Here is a 21,104-nt window from a genome sequence, read left to right on the forward strand (position 1 = left end):
ATCATATGACTTAATTCTATTTTATAACCCCTTATTAGAAAGATTTTCTAATTAAAAGAACCTAATTTATGTTTCACTTACAAAGACAAACTTTAATTTACCACTGTAAAATAAACTTCATGTTGTTTTCTTATTAACATGATCTGGGTAGTGCCAGATAAGAAAAAAAGATACAGAATATGAAACAGCAGTATTAAAATTTTTAAGAATCCCATCCTGAACTGACAGCACTTTTATTTTGCCTTGACTCCCTTTAAGCTTGAGGGGGGAAATACAGGAATATATATATAAAGCTACAAACACAAGATGTTTGTTTTATTTCTTCCAAACCTTTTTCAGTAACAAGAAGACAAAAGAACATGGATCACTATATCAGAAGAATTCAAATTACACAGGAGAAGACTGTCACTTTCATTCTAGACTTAAATAAGTGGTAGCATATACCTCCGCTCCCTCAGGAACAGTCTAAGTAATAGAAGTGGTCTATTATTGCCTAGTTCCAGAAGATTACTCCATTTAAGTGCCCACTTATATCAATGCAGAGATGTACAATACTCTATATTTTTCAACTCTTCTCAATTTACTTCTTGCACATCTGTGTGGGAAAAGCAGTAATTCACTAGGATTTGTTCCATTTTTCAGCAACGAATATTAACATAGGGGTGTCTCACATTTCCTCTGTATTCTGCATTGTTTATGTTGAGAGCTAGTAAGGGGATAAAAACTCTGACTAGTTATTTGTGGACACTTATCTATACCTGAAGCAGAAAATGAGCATGAGTCAGAAAACTTAAACTGTGTATATTTTACTTCTGTTTTCACTGATGATACATTTTGCAGACTCTTGCTTTCTGTCTGGTATGGTATTTCAGTCTTCTAAATTGCTTTCAACTACATGGTAAAGTCCCACTATTAGATACAGTGTATAGAAAAGAATATATCTTTCTCTGCTTCTGAAACAGAACAGAATTATACTTCATTTCATGTTTAATTTTAATGAATTCTTCATGAATTCTTGCTTATTTCATCTGCAGTACAGTATAATATTTTCTCTTGAATTTCATTAGGTTCTTTTGAATAATTTATTAAAATATGTATAAGTATGTATAGTTCTACTGAGGCTTACTGAAGTCACTAAGAATACTGGTCCCTTTCCATCATGTCTTTTTTCTTCTCACTTTTTTCATTTTCGCTATGCAGCCATAGGGCAATGCTTTATAATATGGAATTTCTTTCATTTAATTTCTTCTTCATTCTGTCTTATCCTCTCACATGCTATAAATGCTTGCTATTATGAATGAATCAATTCCACTCTAGGATCTATTTTCTCCATCACAAAAGACAGGCATATAGTACCACAATGGTCTTGGTCTACATGCATAAAACAGTACATGATAGCATCCTTTCTTTGAGATGTTATTGAATTATCCTATATTAAATAAAATACAAATTTAATGCTATCAAGTTCTGTAAAAAACAGAAATATCATCAACTAGTTTGTTTTCATATCTTAGAAATAATTTTGTAATTTGATCTTCCAGTATTTAAAACTGAAAGACTTCCATGCCATTTAATTCGGGCAATTTTTAACTGATACAAGAAGGACATGATATTCCTATTTACCTGTTCAGAAACGTAGCAAATAATCACCCTAGCCCTAACAATCTACATGATTACCAAGACTATCCTAAATCATAACAGCAATAGAATATTATTTATCGATGTTAAATGATTTTTAGGAATTGCTATAAATATATGAGACAAAGATTTCTTCACTTAGACGGGAGCTCCCATCTAAATTCCCTTAGATGGATATATGATAATAAAGCGTGAATGTTATTCCTGGAAAAACATGCTGAAAGAAAAGTCAATCACCACTCTGACTAATAATATAGATATGCCCAATCAAGTGAAAGTGCATCTCATATACACTTAGCAGAAATTATGAGAGAAAAGGAGGGAGAATATCTCTGATTCTTTTTAATCACTGTGTTTATGTTGTGAAAGTCACAGGCATCTTATCTTTCAGCATTTCCGAACTAATTAATCACCAGTTGGTATTAATGGGCCTCATATTGACCTCGGATTGTTAATTCTTTCTATTATTTATTATTCTTCAGGAAATCCATTGAATTGTGATCATTACTACTTAATTGATAGAACATCTCACACTATTAAAAGCTCTTGATACAGCTCTAACCCACACAGAATTCTCCAGATCTCTTCTCTCCTTTGTGATTTACTCAGTAATCAGAGTCCTGCTAGTCAGTATAATGAAACAGTTGTTTTGCCAGGCTCTTGGAATAGCTTAGCATCAGGTTTCAGGAATATTGTTGGTGTGAAAGCCACTGTATTTTAGTTGTTAGGACAATTACACTGTCTGGTTTTTAGGTGCCTTCAGCCTTTCTTTACTAGTTAAGCATGTGAGTAGGTTGTTATTCACACTGTAGCTGCAAATATAAAATCATTCAACAGTCAGAGATTCAAAACAGTTTAAATAGAAAGAATGTGACACATTGCATTTAGTAATAAAAATCCCTGTGTTATTTTGTAAAACAGCCAAGCAATTAGATATTCATGTGTCTTTCTGAATAATAGTGGCAATTAAATAGAATAGGAAAGGTTATACATTACTTTGCAACTTAACTAGAAAAATAAGAAAAATAAAATAAAATAAAATAAAATAATAAAATAAAATAAAATAAAATAAAATAAAATAAAATAAAATAAAATAAAATAAAATAAAATAAAATAAAATAAAATAAAATAAAATAAATAGAAAGTTACAGAAATATTGTACAGTAGAAATATTGGTAGTGTTAGAAAAATCTTTTGGAAAAGTTTATCTGTTTTCACAAGTATCTTAGAGAGCCTCATGGAAATAACTTACAAAGGTAAAAGAAACTATCAATCTGTAGAAATAGAATATGATCCTATAAAAATTTGTCAAAAATGATGGCATTTACAAAAAGAATGATTTCTATTATGGTTTATTTGCCCCATAGAATTATACAACCAGCATATAATTCGTATTAAAATCTAGAGGCTGGTTCAAAGGGTATTTAGTTCGCCAGGAATCTTCCATACTAATAGTACTAATACTTTTTCTGAAAGTAAGCTCTTGTTACTCCAAAATTCATTTTCAGGTTCTAAGCGCAGATGAAAAACACTTGCATTTTATCATGTGCTTCAATAGCAGCAAAATCGAGTCTTAAATCTGGAAGTTAGTTGATAGCTGCTCTGTAACTGATGCAGAGGGTGTTCACCTTCTTTTCTTCACTGGTGCTTCCTATCTTTCAGGAAAAAAAAAAAAAACAACAACAAAAAAAAACCCCTCAGAAATATCTTTGCCATCTTCCCAGAGAATTTATAAGAACTGTGTTACAAAATGTCTTAAAATTAATGTTGCTTGAAGGAGAAAAATTGAAAAAAGTGATGAAGCTTGATCACCCAGGATTTTTAAGGAGTTTATACTTTGGGCATAGCACAAGAAATTTTCCTTAAGAAACAGTCCCACACCAATTTTTTTTTATTACAGTAAGAACAACTGAATTATTTCAATAGAACCTTCATCTGTATCACACAGCTATTTCATTCCAGATTGTTCTTCCCAGCTGACATGGTAGAAAAAAGTATTTCTCTGGAGGTGCCAGCAGAACTTCCAGTGCTGCAGCACCAACCGCAGCTGGATCTGGCTGGAAGCTGAACCCCATGTTCCCTCCCCTGTGCAGTTCACTCCTCCCAGGTTTTTCTGCCTGGCTGTATTAGCCTGAAGGTGTAAGTTACACACACTCAGCGAGGACGCCACCCAAAAAGACCTCATTTGGCCTACCCTTGCTCCCAGAGCGGAAGGGGGTGGTGGGGAGGAAGCTTTTCCAGTTTTCATCTCCATTTGTCTGAGAAACAGAGGTTTTTCTTTGATTCCTCAGCAGAAGAATACGGCACTTTTCCTAACACAGCTTTGTGGCACGAGCTGTAATTCTAGTGTAAGGGATGATCTCAGACGCTAGTGCTGAACTATAATTTCATATTATCTCAAGATTGTTCCTCTATACTGCACCTCAACTGGTGTCATTGCAGGCTTCATTCTGTGCTTTCTGGACAGAGTCTAAAACACTCATTGCAAAATATCATGTTGTATTGTTCTAAAGCACTGGGCTGTTAAGCATGAATGGATATTCTTGTGAATGCTTTAAATGAGAATATATGCATAAACCACTTTTTGGCTTCTCACTAAGTTCATGAAGAATTAGAAAACTAACGGTTCCATGTTCATACTGTCTTGTCATTCATATGAATTTGCATCCTTTTCCTCTGCCAACCTTAATCTCTAGAGTTACCAAAATTTTGACACTTCTGAGATGACATTTACCACTGGAGAAGAAAACTAAAACAATGAAGTATTTGTAAAAGAGGCAGTCATAAAATAAATTATGTCTCCTTGAAAATGTGTGTGTTTTTCTTGTCCTTACAATGCTTTCTTTTCTCCACTGATTTCCACATATTTTTTTCTACCTTTTCCTGCTCAATCACCTTAAATTTATCATGGTTTCTTCAATTTCACCATGCAGAACTCCTAGAGAACTGCTGAGCAATTTATTTTTGGGGAGCTTCATTTCACTACAAGTGAAATATCACTACTGATATTTAGTAATGTTAGAAGTACGTGGCAATAACAGCATCTCACAAGAATACAAAATGCTTAACTAAGCTTCTTAATATTATAAAACATAAGATAATAGTATAAGGATGGGCAACTTCATTAAACATTTTCCTGCAATACCTAGAGTTATATGTCAAATCTATCACAAAAACTACAGGTTCAAGCATATAAATCCTACAGAAATCATTAATTTTTAAAAATAATTCTTGAGGTAAAATTAATCTGTTATTTTAAAAAGCAATAAAACTAAAACCTGAACTATACTAGGGATTCCAAAATTTTGCTATGGAATCTTCAAAGTAGTAGAAAAATCTTGCAAAGCACCTGAGTGCATCTTTCTAAGGCTATATTCAGGTAAGAAGTTGCAGCCACTAACTGAAGTCTAGCATAGGGGAACTCCTGATTTAGACTATGGAGATGATTATTTTTGTGGACAGTGACCTAAGATGAAGAACAAGCATGTAGTTTGAAACAAAAATGAAGCAAATTGTCAAATTAGCTTTTAAAAATATATTGCAGATAGGGGTTACCTGCTGATCAATTAAAAATGGCTTTAAAAGTCTAGCAAAAAATATGTTAGGTTATTTGTGTAGTTCAAGCTAATAGCAGATTAATCAACTGTTACAATTTTATAATATTTCATCTTTAATTTTAGATTCTGGGCCACATACTGTAATCATTCACCTTTACACTGTGAGGATACGGTATCTAAAACATATTATGTGCAGACCTTCCTGAACAATTGTGAAGTAGTCAAGTTAATGGTAATACTTTAAAGGCTAAAGTAGAACCTCCATGGCTGTTGGTTGTTATATTGTCTTATCTCTCTGATGAGTCTCTGGTGAATATCCAAAACTGCTGTGCATAGATACAGTGAAATGTCACTGGCAAGGTATTTTGATTGAGTATTTAAGGTCTGTTAAACTCAGGATATTGTATTTTCATGCTTCTCTAATTTTAAAAACATTCTTTTGATGAATCTTCCTATTCTTTCATTATAGCAGCATTTACATGACTTTCAAAATCAAGCTTTGTTTAATTCCCTGTTCAGAAAGCTTTTCCATAAGCAGTACTGAAAATTACTTTTTTCCTAAGACCAACATAAGTTTGAGATCTGAATAGCTGTAACAACCTCTTCTTGTTTCATCACCTCTTTATTGCTTTTCATTTGTTTGTTTGGAGGTTTTATATATATATATATATGAGAACTGTATTGAGAAAATCCAAATTCAAGATTGCTTGTAGGGAAAAAGAACGTAATTTATTGTTTTCAAAACCTTTATCAAAGCCTGAACCATTTCTAGTTTCCCAGCCTGATAAACTAGAGAAATTTATATACTCATTTCCCATCCAGACTTAACGTATATAAGTTATCAATCAAAACATGAACAAGATCCCTTCTGTGACTGCTATGGGCTCTTCCATCTTGTCTTTTCCATCCTCCTCTGAGCATAATTTTAGAATGCAAACAGAAATAGATAAAGTATGCAGCTTCTTCCCCTATTTCAGTTCTTCCTCAGACTTTGAGCATTTCAAAATGAATTTTAAGACTTGACCCTTCCTCTTCCTGATACATTCCTTCTACCTCAAAAAAGACCCCATGATGGCCCTGTAACTTAATTCAAATTTTCTTCCACCTTTTCTACAAAAAACCCAGAACCAACCAACAACAAAAGATCTGCGAAAGACCAAGCTAATTAAAATGCTGAGTTCCAATAATAAGCTTGTGCTTTCACAAATTTGTAAGGTCAACATTTTAAAAGCAGCTCCTAAAAGTAAGTCTGTTGGGTTTTTTTTTTAGTTATTTGCACCTGCAACTTTCCAAGCACAATTACTCCTGGATACAAACAATATAGCCTAACAACTAGGTTTGAAATTCGGGAGGCTTGCTGGGACCTGTTTGAAATGCTGGCACATAATAGCTTCTCCTTTCATTATGGTTGCTTTGCTACAAGTAGTTAACTCATTACTTTGTAAAGCACTTCAAGGTACTTAGAATATGAGAGGTGCCCTACAAAAATAAATTACAATGTATTCTCTTCTGATCTTTTCTCTTTCTTTTCTATTCTGTTTTAACCTATCCACTTGATAATGATCTGCCTGAGATCTTCATAATTTCAAAGCATTTCGGGTTTTGCACCACAATCTGCAAAAATGTGGAATGTGTGTGGAAGCTGTAGTGTCATAATTCAGTAAGAAGTCATTGTGGAACCTGTATTAGATATTTCTATTAATTTTTTTCTTTGGCTGATGCTTTATTTTGTATCACATTTGATGTTTTAAAAATGCTCTCTGGGTGGGGAACAAATTCATTCCTTGTACTTCAAATGCATACAGCTCTGTGATACTGATATAAGGCAAGATGAACCGATGTTTCTGCCAAAACAAATATTTGAGTCATAAATGCTTCAGGTTATGCTCTGTTGTTATTCTTTAAAAGGAAGACATTCATTTTATCAAATACACATTTTCTTCTATTATCAATCTGGTTTACTTCAAGAAAATCTGGTTTTTTCCCTTCTACTTATGATTCGTTTTCAAAAGTTTTAATGCATACTTTTATCAAGTGTGTATATGATGACAGAAAGCAAAACAGACTGCAAAAAGAATGGATTTGTTTATTAAAGTTCTGGGATGTGAAAATGAGAATTGCCTTCATTTAAAGGCAAATAGTTTATGATCTGCTTACCAGTCAGAACTTATCCATGCCTTTCAAACATACATGATACATTTGTAGTCAACAACAAGTTATTCAGCATCCTGCAGAAGCAAAAATTCTGTGTAAAATTCTGTTCTCTTCTGAATTATAGCAGGTCAAGCTAAAGGACCATGACTTCTTACAGGTCTTAAACATCTGAGGTGTGTGTATATGTATATATGTGTGTATATATATATATATATTTATCCATATATATATATATATATATATATATATATATGTTTATATGTATATCTGATATATTTTGTCAATTTGCTCATCAGCAAGCTAAGCATTTTGGAAGATAAACTCTACTAATTTATGTATCCTGAAGCGAGCAGGAACAAGTACAGTAGCGTCAAGAGGAGAATGTAGCAAAACAGCTACTTCTTCCCACTGTCCCTAGACCTGCTTCACCTCTTGTAAACTGCTCATTGTTCCAACAGTAGGAATTTGTATACTCATTGTTAGGAATAAACATCGAAGAATGCAACTGAGTTTATGTTTTAATTCCTGACTGGCTCACTTTACAGCTATACTCTTTATTGGTGAGAGTAAAGCCTAGAGAATTTTTGGCTCCACAGTAATTACTAGTTTATGAGTACTCAGGGAAGGTGGTTTTGTTTAACATGCATGATTTTCTTAGAAGTAAAGAAAGATACTATACAAGTCTCCTCATCATTTAACTTGACTTTTCCAAATAAAGTTTTAAGCTCCATTTAGTAAAAGAAGCAGCTTTTCTGTAGAGGAGGTTCAGCTAACACATCTGTATTTCTATAACTGCAAAAGACACAACTTATTTACACTTTTATCTAGTGTAATTGGTATTCACAGATACCTCTATGGCAATTTCAGATATTTATGTATAAAAGTAAAATTTATATTTTAAAATAACTTTTACATTCACTTACATGTGGTAACCAGCCAGAATATTTTGCTTACTGCGTGTGCACCAAAAAGAAGTAGAAAATTCAGTGATACTCACTCTGTAAGTTCTTTTGAATATTCATTGTGTGGAAAAGTGTGGAAATTAGTCATCTTCCATTCTTTAAATTTTAAATTAATAATAGATTTAATAGCTTCATTGAAAAATTGATGATTTGTACCCACAAATCTAGTGTTCAAAATGTAATGTTCTTTGCACTCTGGACACATTATTTCAGCTTTAGCACAGACATAAATAGAGTTAAACATTTTTTAACTGTTTTGTTCAGTATTAAAGCATACATATCACATTTTTTTCTTGAGCTATAATAATAGTTTTAGTATTTTTACATAATTACCTGTGTTTCTGTCTTTTTTAATATTGACCGAATAAATACTTAATGTAAGTATGATAAGACAGAGAAAAAAAATCACAAACTCTGCAAGATAATGAATTCATTCTTATTTCTTTCAGCCCTTATGCATCATTGTCTATATTCTGCCAGAGAATACAAAAAAAAAATATTAAGCATGTTGCAAAAAAACAAGAAGCTTTCTAAAAAAAATGAAGATGCTTAAACTATCCCTTTGTCAACCCAAGATGGTATTAGCTAATAAAAGCATGCAACCATTTTAGTTGGCCACAACAGTTCTTGATTTTTATTATGAAGAATACAAGTGCTTATGAGCCTCATTTTAAAAACTGAAGAGGCACAACTGACATACCAATAATTGTAAGAACTTGAAGAGAATATTTTATATTTCTGTTATATGGTACAGTAATGAAGACATCAATCTGAAATATGACTACGTTTCTCAAGGCCACTGTTGCCAGTACTAACCTGAGCTTATGGCACTTGCTAGTGTGTCAGTTACTCTTTTTTTTCAGCCTGAGGTTTTTCCTTTTAAGGGAAAGAAGCTGATCTGCAACAATCAAGACTAGTGTTATTTTATGCAATCAAAGACACAGGATTATTCCGCCCTGTCTTTTGGTGGACGGCACTTTTTAATAAGTCAATTATTTTATATGGAAATGAACACTGCAAGTAGAACCCACACAAGGAACTTAAACATTCTGTTTCAGTGAAGTCATTAGAAAGTGAGATGGTAGTGAGTAACTTTTAGCTAGGAGTTTTCTCTTGCCTATTAATTTTCAAGATAATAGTGGAGAAACACAGACATGCTCTAGAGCCTCACTCCAAATCAAATCACCCTAAATCAAAGCACCATTATTTTCTTTGCATCAAAAGACTATAGCTTAAGAATAATGAGTGACTCTGTAGATGCCTTTATACCTGTCTCTACTCTGAGCTTTCAAGTAATTGGAAAAAAGTAAGATTCATATATTAGGCTTTCAGCAGTAACAATCAGGCCAGTATTCCAATTGCAGTAGGAATTAGATGACCTTTGTTAAAAAAAAAAAAATCATAATTCAATAAAACTGCAGCAAAAGTGCTGGAAAAAAAAAACAAAAAAAACCCAATAAAAAACAGTATAAGAAAGGAAAGGAAGTCAAGCTGCCAGCAATAAAATCATGAAATTGTTTAGGCTTTCTGTTTAGAAAATTTAGGATTTGTCATCTGATGCTGAATATGGGACCTTGAACACCTAGCCACAAGCTGCTACCATATGACCTGAAGGTGATGTCTTCAGTTGTTATAGTCTGGATATTACTATTCCTTCTCTGTAGCCAGTAAAAGTGATTATAATCTACTGATTATAAATAACCTTGTTAAAATTATGCCTGAGGGAACAAAAGAATAGTTGCTTGATTGTCAAAAAGATAAAATCATTAGTAAAATATCCAAAGGAATAAAAGAGAATAGAGTAATAAGTAGAAGCAATGTATCTGTCTCTTGATCTCTGTACATGGATTCCTTCCATCTAGTCTTCCAATTGTTTCATACAAGCCTTGAGAAAGGAGGTCAGACTTCTGTGTATAATACTAATACTGCCCACCTAGCATTTTATCATATTGATATATTTTTATATCTCTTTCTCAATAGATCATGTGATTTATTATTTAGAAGCTATATCCTAAAGATTCAGTTAATCACTTTTATGCCTTACACATGTAGTAGATGTTTTTTTCCTTGCATGCAGAGAAAGTGGACAGAAATTCCTTCAGGCATTAAAATCAAAGAGAAAATCCATTCTGCTCCTCAGGTAATTAGCCTAAAGAAAATCTCCAGAGTCTAGTTAACTAATCTGAAAGCTCTCTTTTTAGGTTAAGTCATACTGCTGTCATGGAAATGGTTCGCTCATCTAGCAAAAAATTAAGGCGGCATTCGAGGAAGGGAGCCAATCAAGAGAACAGACATTGTTTCTGATTGTCATATATCTAAACTACAACATAGGAAAGTTCATTATTATGTTTGAAAAGTAAAGAAGTTTAAGCAAAGACTACATAGTATGAAAAAGCACCAACTTCCATGAAAAACAATTAATTTCTATGGCTATGGTCAACAGGTCTGATCTACAAAACACTGGATAGAAAAGAATACTAGCAATGAAATGTATAGTTGTTAATATTTACATTATGGCAGTCCTCAAGAAACAGCTGAGGACACAGCTGAAACATGTTTCTGAGTGTTGATTTGCTCTTCCAACTAGCTGTGGCTTGAAAAACTGACTTAGACCAGTGGTTCATTTGAAAATGTTTAATTTTCAAAAACATCCTAGCCTGAAGAGGTGAACCATGTCTCAGATTGTTATGTTCTCTTTCCCCTTCACGTTTATCACTAGTGTTATCTCTCAGGAATCATCTAAGTAGGTAGTGTTAGAGGCATGAATGTTATTACAAATGGAAAGGGGAACTGATGGTGGGTTTAGATCATCTTTTCATTTACAGAAAAGGTACAAAGTCCTATTTCTTCAGATACAGGATTATCCAAACATGAAGGATAGTCCTTTTACTTATAGTTCCATTTGCCCTCAGCTTTGAATGTGTGTTATTAGAGTCCTTGTCAGGGCCATGCTCCCAGAGATTTTTCAGGCTGCACCTTATGATTGTTTGCCACCTTGTCTCAGTTCCTCTGTTCTCTGTTCACACAGCCAAGTCCTTACACAAAAATAACTAACAGCAGTCATTCCCCAGACTGCTTTTGTGTTTTGGGGGGAACTTATGCTTAACATTGTGTAGGAGAATACTATAATTTCTAGAAAGAATAAACATTTCCTACAAATTCTTTAAAGGAGCTGTGGTGATTATACTTTCTAGGTTAAATGCCTTTTAAACTAAATCAGCAAAATAAGTGTTAGCTTTGCTATTTTTATATCCACTTGGATTTTTCAGTTTTAATTTTTTGAAAGGATTAGCAAAAGATTAAGATACAATCTGTATATAGTCTTTCTTACTAAAAAAAAAAAAAAAAAAAAAAAAAAAAAAAAAAAAAAAAGGAAGACATTTTTCTACTGTATTTGATATACAAGTCTATCATAAATAAAGGAGCATCGCATTTTTCATAGTAAAGGAAAAATAAATAATTGTCCTCATTTCACCAAACATTTTGTTTTTATCAGCAGTAATTAGTTTTTATGATTATATATGGGAATTAAGTTAAATTGTTTCTATATTAACCAATATACACTAAATTGCATATGAGCCTTCTCATAAGGTTTAATATATATATAAAACCAAGAAAAATCTCAGTTCAGTCTCTGATTCTTAGAAAAGACACCAAATATTTCCATGTTAGATTCTACCTTGGCAGAAGAACATGTCAGTTTTCACTGGATTGTAATTCACTACAAATGAAACACTGACCTGCAAGTAGGTGATAATGAGATCCATTCATGATGCATTTGGATTAGTTTGGGGATTTTGAATGGCTCCAGTTGACATGAAAAATTTCCTTCTTTCCAAGGAACTGTGCTAGAATCACTAAATACTTTCTTTTTCGTATCTTTTGTCTGTGAAAACCAAGACAATCTCCATATTTTCTGGTCCAAAGTATGGGCTATGGAGTCTGCCTTTGCTGAGGAACCTTTACAATACTGAATTACATCACATTTGTTAATTATAAAAGAAGTGCCCAATATACTTCTTGTTTACATCAATGCCATCAATTTCACAAGAACATTCACAGGCTTTTTTAATTATTTGATTTGAAATGGCTATAACCCTTTGTTAAAACTGAGCTAGATTAAAAACAACTTCTACCTGACGGTGTCTTAGCATTCATAAAACTCAAGGAAAGCTATTTTTGCTATAAGCCTTTACAGAGGGAATAAAAATTTAAAATAAAGTCAATGCCAAACATGATTACAAGAAGTACAGGTCAATATAAGTCTTACCATTTTTATCTAATTTATAATTGAGTATCCTCTAACAGCTTTGTTCTGTCGTGAATTATTTTTACAGCAAAGTTTCACTGTGGCTTTTGATAGTTTATGACCTTCTAAATGCTGTGAAAGCATCATAAACAATATGTCGTATACACACATTGAAAATAACTGAGAAGGATCGCCTACTTTATCATTCAGCCCCTGAGGCAGCTGGAAGTTGTACAGACTGAAGAGAAAAGCTGAGAGTATGGAAACAAATGAATCTCCATCTATCTACAAGAATGTCATTTTTCATAACCTTCATCACAAATCACTTCTGCATGGAATCCCAAAGGAAGGGCTCAGCACTGCCAAATATTTTTGTGGGTTTTGTGACTAAAAAACCCAAATTATTAATCTTAACGAAACACCTGATAAATTTTTGAATCAGAGCCAAAAGAAAAGCACCTATCATTTTACAAACACATATCAAAACCTATGTGATTCAGACAACAAAATTGCTCTTATTTGTCTACTTAAGCACCACACCAGAAGCTTCAAGGCCACACACAGTTGGATAAAATGCCAAAGATTTTTGGATTAATCAAGCCATAGCATGTGTCTAGAGAAGAAGTAGGAAATTCTGACATATTTGCCACTTGTCTGGATAGGAGATGATGTTACACAAGAATGCTACAATACACAGGACACAGTTTCATGTGTCAGACAAAGCAAGAGATAATTTGCTTTTTACAAGTCTGTGATCTATCTGAACCACAGCCTACATTTAAATGAATATATACATTTTTTGTGCTATACCTAAACAGATTCACTGATTTATAATAAATACTTTATTTGCTTGCCTTGTTTTGAACTCATTTGCTTGCCAATTTATGGGACAAATACTAGATAAGTTAAGTGCAGACACTCAAATTTTGGGGGACTGACTACTGATATGGTAGCCTTGATGCAACTTTCCATGAGATTTTAAATTATATTTGTCGGTCTTCATTGGTTTTCCCCTGATAAAATTTATGTTTTCTAGTTAGTCTCTTCCCTGTGAACAACTGTACTCATTCAAAACATTCACTCCTTCTCAAATGAATAACTTCAAAAACCTTTAGAGGATTTGGAATTTCAGTGATTATAAGTGCAGTAGTGCTCCTCCTCTAACTGCTTCTAGCATTCTTGGTAAATGTTCCTGTCCACTGTTTTTGTTTTCAGCCCGCAGCTGAAAAGTATTTTAGAAGGGGATTTTTTTACAACTGTTAATATATATCATTAACAGGCTGCAGAAATGGGCTGACATTCTCATGAAGTTCAATGTGCAATGATATCCATAAAATTCTGCAAAAGGAAATACAAAGTCTTGCACCTGGGGAGGAATAAACGCAGGCACCAACACAGGATTGGAAGCTAACAGACTGCAAAGCAGCTCTGCAAAGGGCCTGGGGGTTCTGGTGGACAAATTGAGCATGAGCCAGCAACGTGCCCTTGTGGTAAAGGCGGCCAACAGCATCCTGTGCTTCATTAGGAAGACCATCAACAGCTCAGGTCAAGATGATCCTTCCCCTCTACTCAACACTGGTGATACACATCTGGAGTCCTGAGTCCTGTTTTAGGCTCCCCAGTACAGAAAGGACATAAACTTACTGGAATGAGTCCAACAAAGGGCCATAAATATGATTAAGGGATCTGTCATATGAGGAGAAGCTGAAAGAGGTGGGACTGTTCAGCCTGGAGAAGGCTTAAGGGGGATCTTATCCTTGTTTATCTGATGGACAGCAATAAAGAGGACAGAACCAGACTTTTCTCAGTCATACCCAATGAAAGGACAAGAGGCAATGGGCAAAGAGGGAATACAGGAAATTCCATCTAAACATAAGAAAGAAAAAAGACATTTTTTTCCTGTGGGGACAGTTGAACACTTGAACAAGTTGCCCGGAGAAGTTGTGGAGTCTCTATCCTTGGAGCTATTAAAAATACAATAATACACAGCCATGAGCAAGTTGTTGAAGTTGAACCATCTTTTGAGCAGGATGTTCAGCTAGATGGTCTCGAGAGGTACCTTCCAACCTTGACTGTGTTTCTGTAATCATATAAGCAGAGTGACTTTTGGCAATATAATATATTATTGCTTTCTTCTGTCTTAAGTAGTTAAGGCTTATGTGAATACCTGATTATATACCAAGGGCTGGGCTGTATTAATTAATATTATTAATTAAATCAATAAACACCAGGACTATGCTAGACATTATTTAATTAACTAGACATGACCCGTATCTGTGTTTATTACCCAATAATTAGAATTGGTTGAAATATTTTGTTAAAGTTTTTTATTTCACTGAGGTCAGATTCCTCAGAAACACAATTTTTGAAAAAGCATTTGCTGGGGAATCTCTATTTGGGAGGGCTAGAAACAAAAGAAAGCAGGGAGAAAAAAGCAAGGGGAGTGATTAGACTTGATAACATTTTACCAGGAAAAAAATAAAATCAAGAAACACACAGAGAGACAACATAGTGGTCTGTGGAGAAGATGACCAACAGAAACAGTCTGGTTTGGTGTGATTTTTGGATCAAAAAATGTTCTCAAACAAGCAGAAAATTTGTCTCAACACATAAGCTTCTTACCCATGAAACTAAAACAAATATTTGTGTCTCTCCTTTCTTATATATCAGTTTTTATAAAATTCCAGATGTTTGAATTCCAGTACAGAATTAAAGAAATTTCAGCACTGCAGCATTCTTAGTCTTGCCAGATTAATCACTTTTGATTTGCCAGCAAATCATAATTGAAAGAAAGTGAAAATAATTTTTTAAAAGAATAATGAGGCTTCTATGCAATCTTTATTTATAAACTTGCATGTAAAGAAGCTTTGGGCCAAGACCTCTAAGCCATGAATATGAGCAAGTAAAGGCACGATTCCTAGGTCTGAACAGTATGCAAAAAAGCAGTCTGAGGGCATATATGCGTATTTACATAATTAGATATGAGTTAGACTGAGATAACCATTCTGTAATTATACATGCAGAAGAAATGTTTGCTGCAGAAAAGCAAAAACCTATGTTGTGTATCCAATACAGAGGTTGTTACGATAATAACTTAATGGAATAATAGCTATAATGTCAGGCTCTTACATATCACCTTTTGTCACTGGGTATCAAAGTAAGAAGGATGAGTTATTCTCCCTTTTCTTTCAATAATCTACTGCTGATGCTAAGAACAAAATGCAAAGGAATCTATGAACCTGAAACAGATGCAGGTAAATCCGGACAACTGCATTAAGATAGTTTTTACATGTCAGCTAGTAAAGCTGCATGACGTTTACTGGACTACATGGACCTACTGGGTCTTCAGCACCTTCTACTGCCATGTACAAGGCAGGATGTGCTGTGCGGGTGGTAGATGGATGCTCCAGGTGTAGTCCTCCACACACTGCCACATCACGTAACCGATGCTGTCCTCTTGCTCTAATGCAACAACAAAATAAAGTTAATTCTTTAATAATGAGCTGAAAATATTGGAGAAAATTGGAAAAGATGTGTCCACTAAGCAAAGCATTAAATGCAGAGACTTTTGCTTCTGATGCTATGAAACAATTCAGTTTAGGATTTGGATCTCTCCAGTTTATCACAGTTGATGAAAGAGAGTTAATTAAAACCTTGTTTCATCACTGCAAAAGTGACTTATTTGGAGAACAGATTCATTCTCCTATGAGAGATTACTTCATTTGTGATTCTCCAAGTTCTATTTAAATTTGCAGGCCCAGATTTAAAGTAAATATCTCTGAATCTTAATGGTATTTTTTTTCAGATTTTTACAAAATAATTTGTTGTGACAGTATCTTTTTGTGTGAAAAAGTATAAATGGTTTCAATAGAAATGATTGTTGGCTACTAAATGCAGTGATCTAAAAGCAATCATTTGAGTTAGGAAGGCTCTGCCCCACGTATTGCCAGAAAACAAGGAGGCAGTGTATTTTTGTTACCTTTTCTTACAGTCCATTCCTATTACTGTCTACTGTCTAAAGCAGAATTACTGATCTGATCCAGCACAGATGTTCTTATGTTGTGTTGAAAAAAAATGAGATTACCTGTCCTCTTTTTTTTTTTTTTCCTCCCAGTTTTTCAGTCAGACTTCTGAGGCAGTTACCACAGGGCTTGCAGCCAATGTTCTGGATGTAGCAGGCTGTAACATCTACTCTGTTTATGCAACCCAACCTTGTTTAGCCTACACTTCACAAAGTGAATTCTAAATTTCAACAAAGTTAAGAAGACAGTATATACTATCTAATTAGGAGAGGGTTTTTTTAAATTATTCATTCCTGCCAACTCTGTTTTGTTCCTTCAATTACAAAATTCCTCCCTCCTGGAGAACTGGAATTCCCCTCAGTTAGAAAGGTACTTTAAAGAATACCAAAAAGCTGAAAAAAATTACTTGCTTTTGAGGTGTGCAATAGCAAATGCCAGATGTAAATCTATGCATTTTGTCTAGCATGTGACTGATTAATGAAATATGTCCTTATATTTTATTAAAGTAATCAAGCAGAAACCCCAAAATTGAATCTCTGCATTTCAAAAGATCATAACAAACAGTCTTTGAACTCAGGAGAAACAAGTAATACTAGTGGTATTGTATCCATACCCATGATGGTCTGGGGATATAATCAAGGCAAGGTCTGGAGGGAAAGGTAATCTTTGAAAAGATGAACTATAATAGTTAGGGAAAAATAAAACAAGCTTTCTTTCCCACAAAAATTCCATTAACTGTTACTTGAAATATGTTACTGAAGGTTTAATTGGCATGGAAAGACAGGATTTTTGGAATTTTAGCATTTCTAAATTAGCTGCTTTATTGTGAGACTTCCTGTTGAGAGAAGGGTCAAGAGATCTACATGCAGTAAAATTATAGTCTAGCATAATATTAAAATCCATATTAGTGTAGTGTAACCTTGGAAAAAATTTCCTCAATTTATAAAATTTAAGAAGTTGTTAATTTTTTTTCTGAATTTTTCTTTATAGAAGAGATTTCCTGTGAATAGTTTTCTGCTTTAGAAATTACCTATTATAGGATCTTAGGATCACAGGATAAGCCATTTCAAAAGCAATCTCAGAAGGTTTCTAATCCAGCCTCCTGCTTCAAATGGGGTCAGCTGTGAGATCAGAATGGTGTTGCTCAGGGCTTTATCCTGCCAGGTCTTGAAAACCTCCAAGGATGGCAATTGCATAACCTCTCTGGGCAACCTCTTCAGCTGTCTGACTATCTCATAACAAAAATGGTGTTTCTTATATCCAATGTGAATCTCATGTTAATGTTCATTGTCTCTCATTCTCCCAGACTCTGTGAGGAGCCTGACTCCATCTTCTCAACAACCTCTCCATAGGCATGGACAGGCTGCTGTTAGGTTCCCCTCCAAGATCTCTTCTCTGGGCTGGACAAGCCTTGAGACCAATGGGATTTTTTTCCTTCGACTTTTATGAATAGTGATATCACTGGGCAGTGCTTTTTGGCTGCTCACATATGCTGCCATTTAAAACACTGTAGCCAGAGTGTGGGACAAGATGTCAAAAGACGTCAAAAGACAAGACAAGGTGTCAAAGACTTTCTAAAATTTGAGAGAAATAAATAAGTTGTATCATAATCATTCTTCAAAATGACCTGCTTTTACCTAAGCCTAATATTTATCTAATTTTGTGTCTACATGTTTCTGGCTCTCATGGTCTGAATGCTCTTCTAGAGACAACAGTTATTTGGACTTCTACAATATGTACTAATGTAGGATAGGAAACCTGTCCTTAAAACTCTTTAAATTCCCCAGAAAATGAAAATCTGTAAATCAGTGTGTCCATATATGTTTTGCCTATGCTATAGCATAAGACCAAAATTCTGAATGGTGCACTGAAGGTTAAAGAGGGAACTATCTAAGTAAAGGTGTTGGAGGAAAGCCTAGTAAAATTAATAGTGTCACAAGGATACAACTGAAGTCTGTTTTTGGCATTATAATGCCTCACCTCATTGCATGGAGCATGTTGCTAGTAAATCAGTTCTGTCTAGAAGACAAATTAGTTTCCTATCCCAAAAATGAGCTAGAAGGAAAAACAGGCTGAAAAGAGAAAGAAATAAATTATTGTTGCTCCAGCTTTTAATAGATTCAAAATATATTTTTCATTCTTGATCATTATTATTCCCATTAAAAGCAATTATAAGACATTTTATTGCAATTTCATGGCACATTGCCAGGATCCAGCGTTTTCATTACCATGGTAAAATGCCAAATACCTAGAAACAGCAATCTGAAAACTGAGGAAAGGAGATTATGAGATATTTGCATTACAGCTGTTTAGAAAAATGCAGAGTGACAGTGTTGTATCTTTTGAAGTTTAGAAAGTACCTTTGGAAAAAGTAATTAATTTCCATTTTAAAGGTATCATCTGAGTAAGTAGAATCATTAGTATACTCTTCGAAAAAAATAATCAGATGATTCTGTAAGAGTTGTTCGCACTACTCTTTCCTCTGACCTTTTTCCTATTCTGGTTGTGAAAGGAATTCCTATCCCAAGGTGACAAGTTAATGGCAATAACTTTGACACTTTACGCTATACAAAGGGTACGCTGCTTCTTGATAGATTTCACATACTTATTGTTTCATCTGTCATTAAACACAGGTACGACTTTCCATTCTGAATGCCAAAAACCCAAACTGAAACAGGAATGGGATGAGTGATAAACAATAAATTAATTTTTTAATCCATACTGTGTTTGAAACCTGTTATTCCAAATATTCACAATGTTGTTACAGAATTTGCATTAGAAGTAACTTTGCAAGTTCAACTAGTATCTCTATTCTATATAAGAATATAAAACCTTTCTGCGTTCTATCCTACAGATGCACAAGTTAATAAGTGGTCATATTCCTTCTGGAGTAAAATCTATCTCCTTAAGAAATAAGACAATTATGGCCATATATTCTTAAGGGTAAACAACAATCCTGTCTTTTTAAGATGAAAAAATATTCCTTGTTTTTCACTCTGAGGACTGATTTGGAGGCCTGAAATTACTTCCTTATTTCCTTGAATATATTTGTATAGACATCACAGTTTGTGACTTCTATGCATATTCTATGTGAATAGCATGTACAGATTTGATATCTGAATTTCATATGAACTAAATCCTGGAATAAATTGGTTTTAAAATAAAACAAACAAACAAACAAACAAACAACTAACATTTTTAAAAATACATAATATAGTTTCTCTTTTCCAGCTGTCCAAACTCTGCATCACATTTTCTCCTGTTTTTTTCTCCCCTCCCCTGCCTTGCCTGGAACTGGAGTTTGGAGATTCAGTTATCTCTCTTTCTATGCTTCTCTGCTAGCATTCTTTTTCTTCCAGCATTAATCAGGACTGCTTAGGGATATGGTGTAGTTGGGAACTGTCAGTGTGAGGTTAATGGTTGGACTGGATGATCTACAAGGTCTTTTCCAACCTTGTTGATTCTGTGATACTCCTTAGGATCTTATGGCTGGGAAGCAGTGTTCCTACCTCATAGTTAAGTTCTGTTTCTGATCCTTTCAAAGAACTGCCTTAACTACAGTAGGAAGGACTGGACAAGGGTAAGAGCTTTCTGTGTGTGCTACATACTGAACCAGAACATGAGAATTCTTTCCAAAAAGCTGCAAAACCAGCAGGAAAACCTGTCATAGTCTGACAATTCTTCCTTTAATTTGGAATAAATACAGAGCAAACAAAGCCTTTTTCTTTCTAGTCCCTCTTCTGTATTACTTCCTTTCCCACATTATAATCCCTACAAATGCAGCTTTACCTTTCACTCCAGACTAGCAGAATTGCCATACATTATGCTACAGGTACTGCAGAGGGAGAACATCTGCACTAAGCAGAAACAATGTCATTCTAGTTTTCTACTTTTAAATACAAATACCAGAATGTCTCTGGGGTTTGTCATTTTTAAAATAAATATATATTAAATCATAGCTGGAAATAATTTCAACCAAAATTGTTTATAGATAACTAGAACTGAGCTTTGGTCTCAGCACGTCTGAAGCACTCATTTAATACTTGTTTAGAGCAGTTAATTATTGCCAACAAAATGGCAAAATGATGTGGTGTGATTTCCGCAGCTGGAAATATAATTATAATTTGTGTTCCTTATAAGTCCTTCAGAATCAAATCAGGATTAGTAGTACTAACCAGTTATTATAAATTAAAAGATTAAAATACGTTTCCGCTGGAGATCATGAACATTTTTCATGTTCTGGAAATTATTATGTCTTACTGTATGTTATTAATTTACTTCACTATATAGGACTGTAAAAATTACCCATCTATAACTCCAGACATCTTTTTTCATAAGGATTGAAGTGCTGTCCTAGTTTGGTACAATTTGGATTTTATTCCTAAAAGAAGTGAAAAGCTGGAATGGGTTTACTATGGAAGAGAGAATAGTAATTTAACCTGTGAATTCATTAAGAGTTCAGATTAACCCAGAGGACATTATTTTTCAGGAAAATGGTCCATTTCCTAAAAATCTTGAAGGA

The sequence above is a fragment of the Athene cunicularia genome (assembly GCF_003259725.1).
Source record: "Athene cunicularia isolate RWA chromosome 4 unlocalized genomic scaffold, athCun1 chr4_part1, whole genome shotgun sequence".
In the NCBI taxonomy this organism is placed as follows: Eukaryota; Metazoa; Chordata; class Aves; order Strigiformes; family Strigidae; genus Athene; species Athene cunicularia.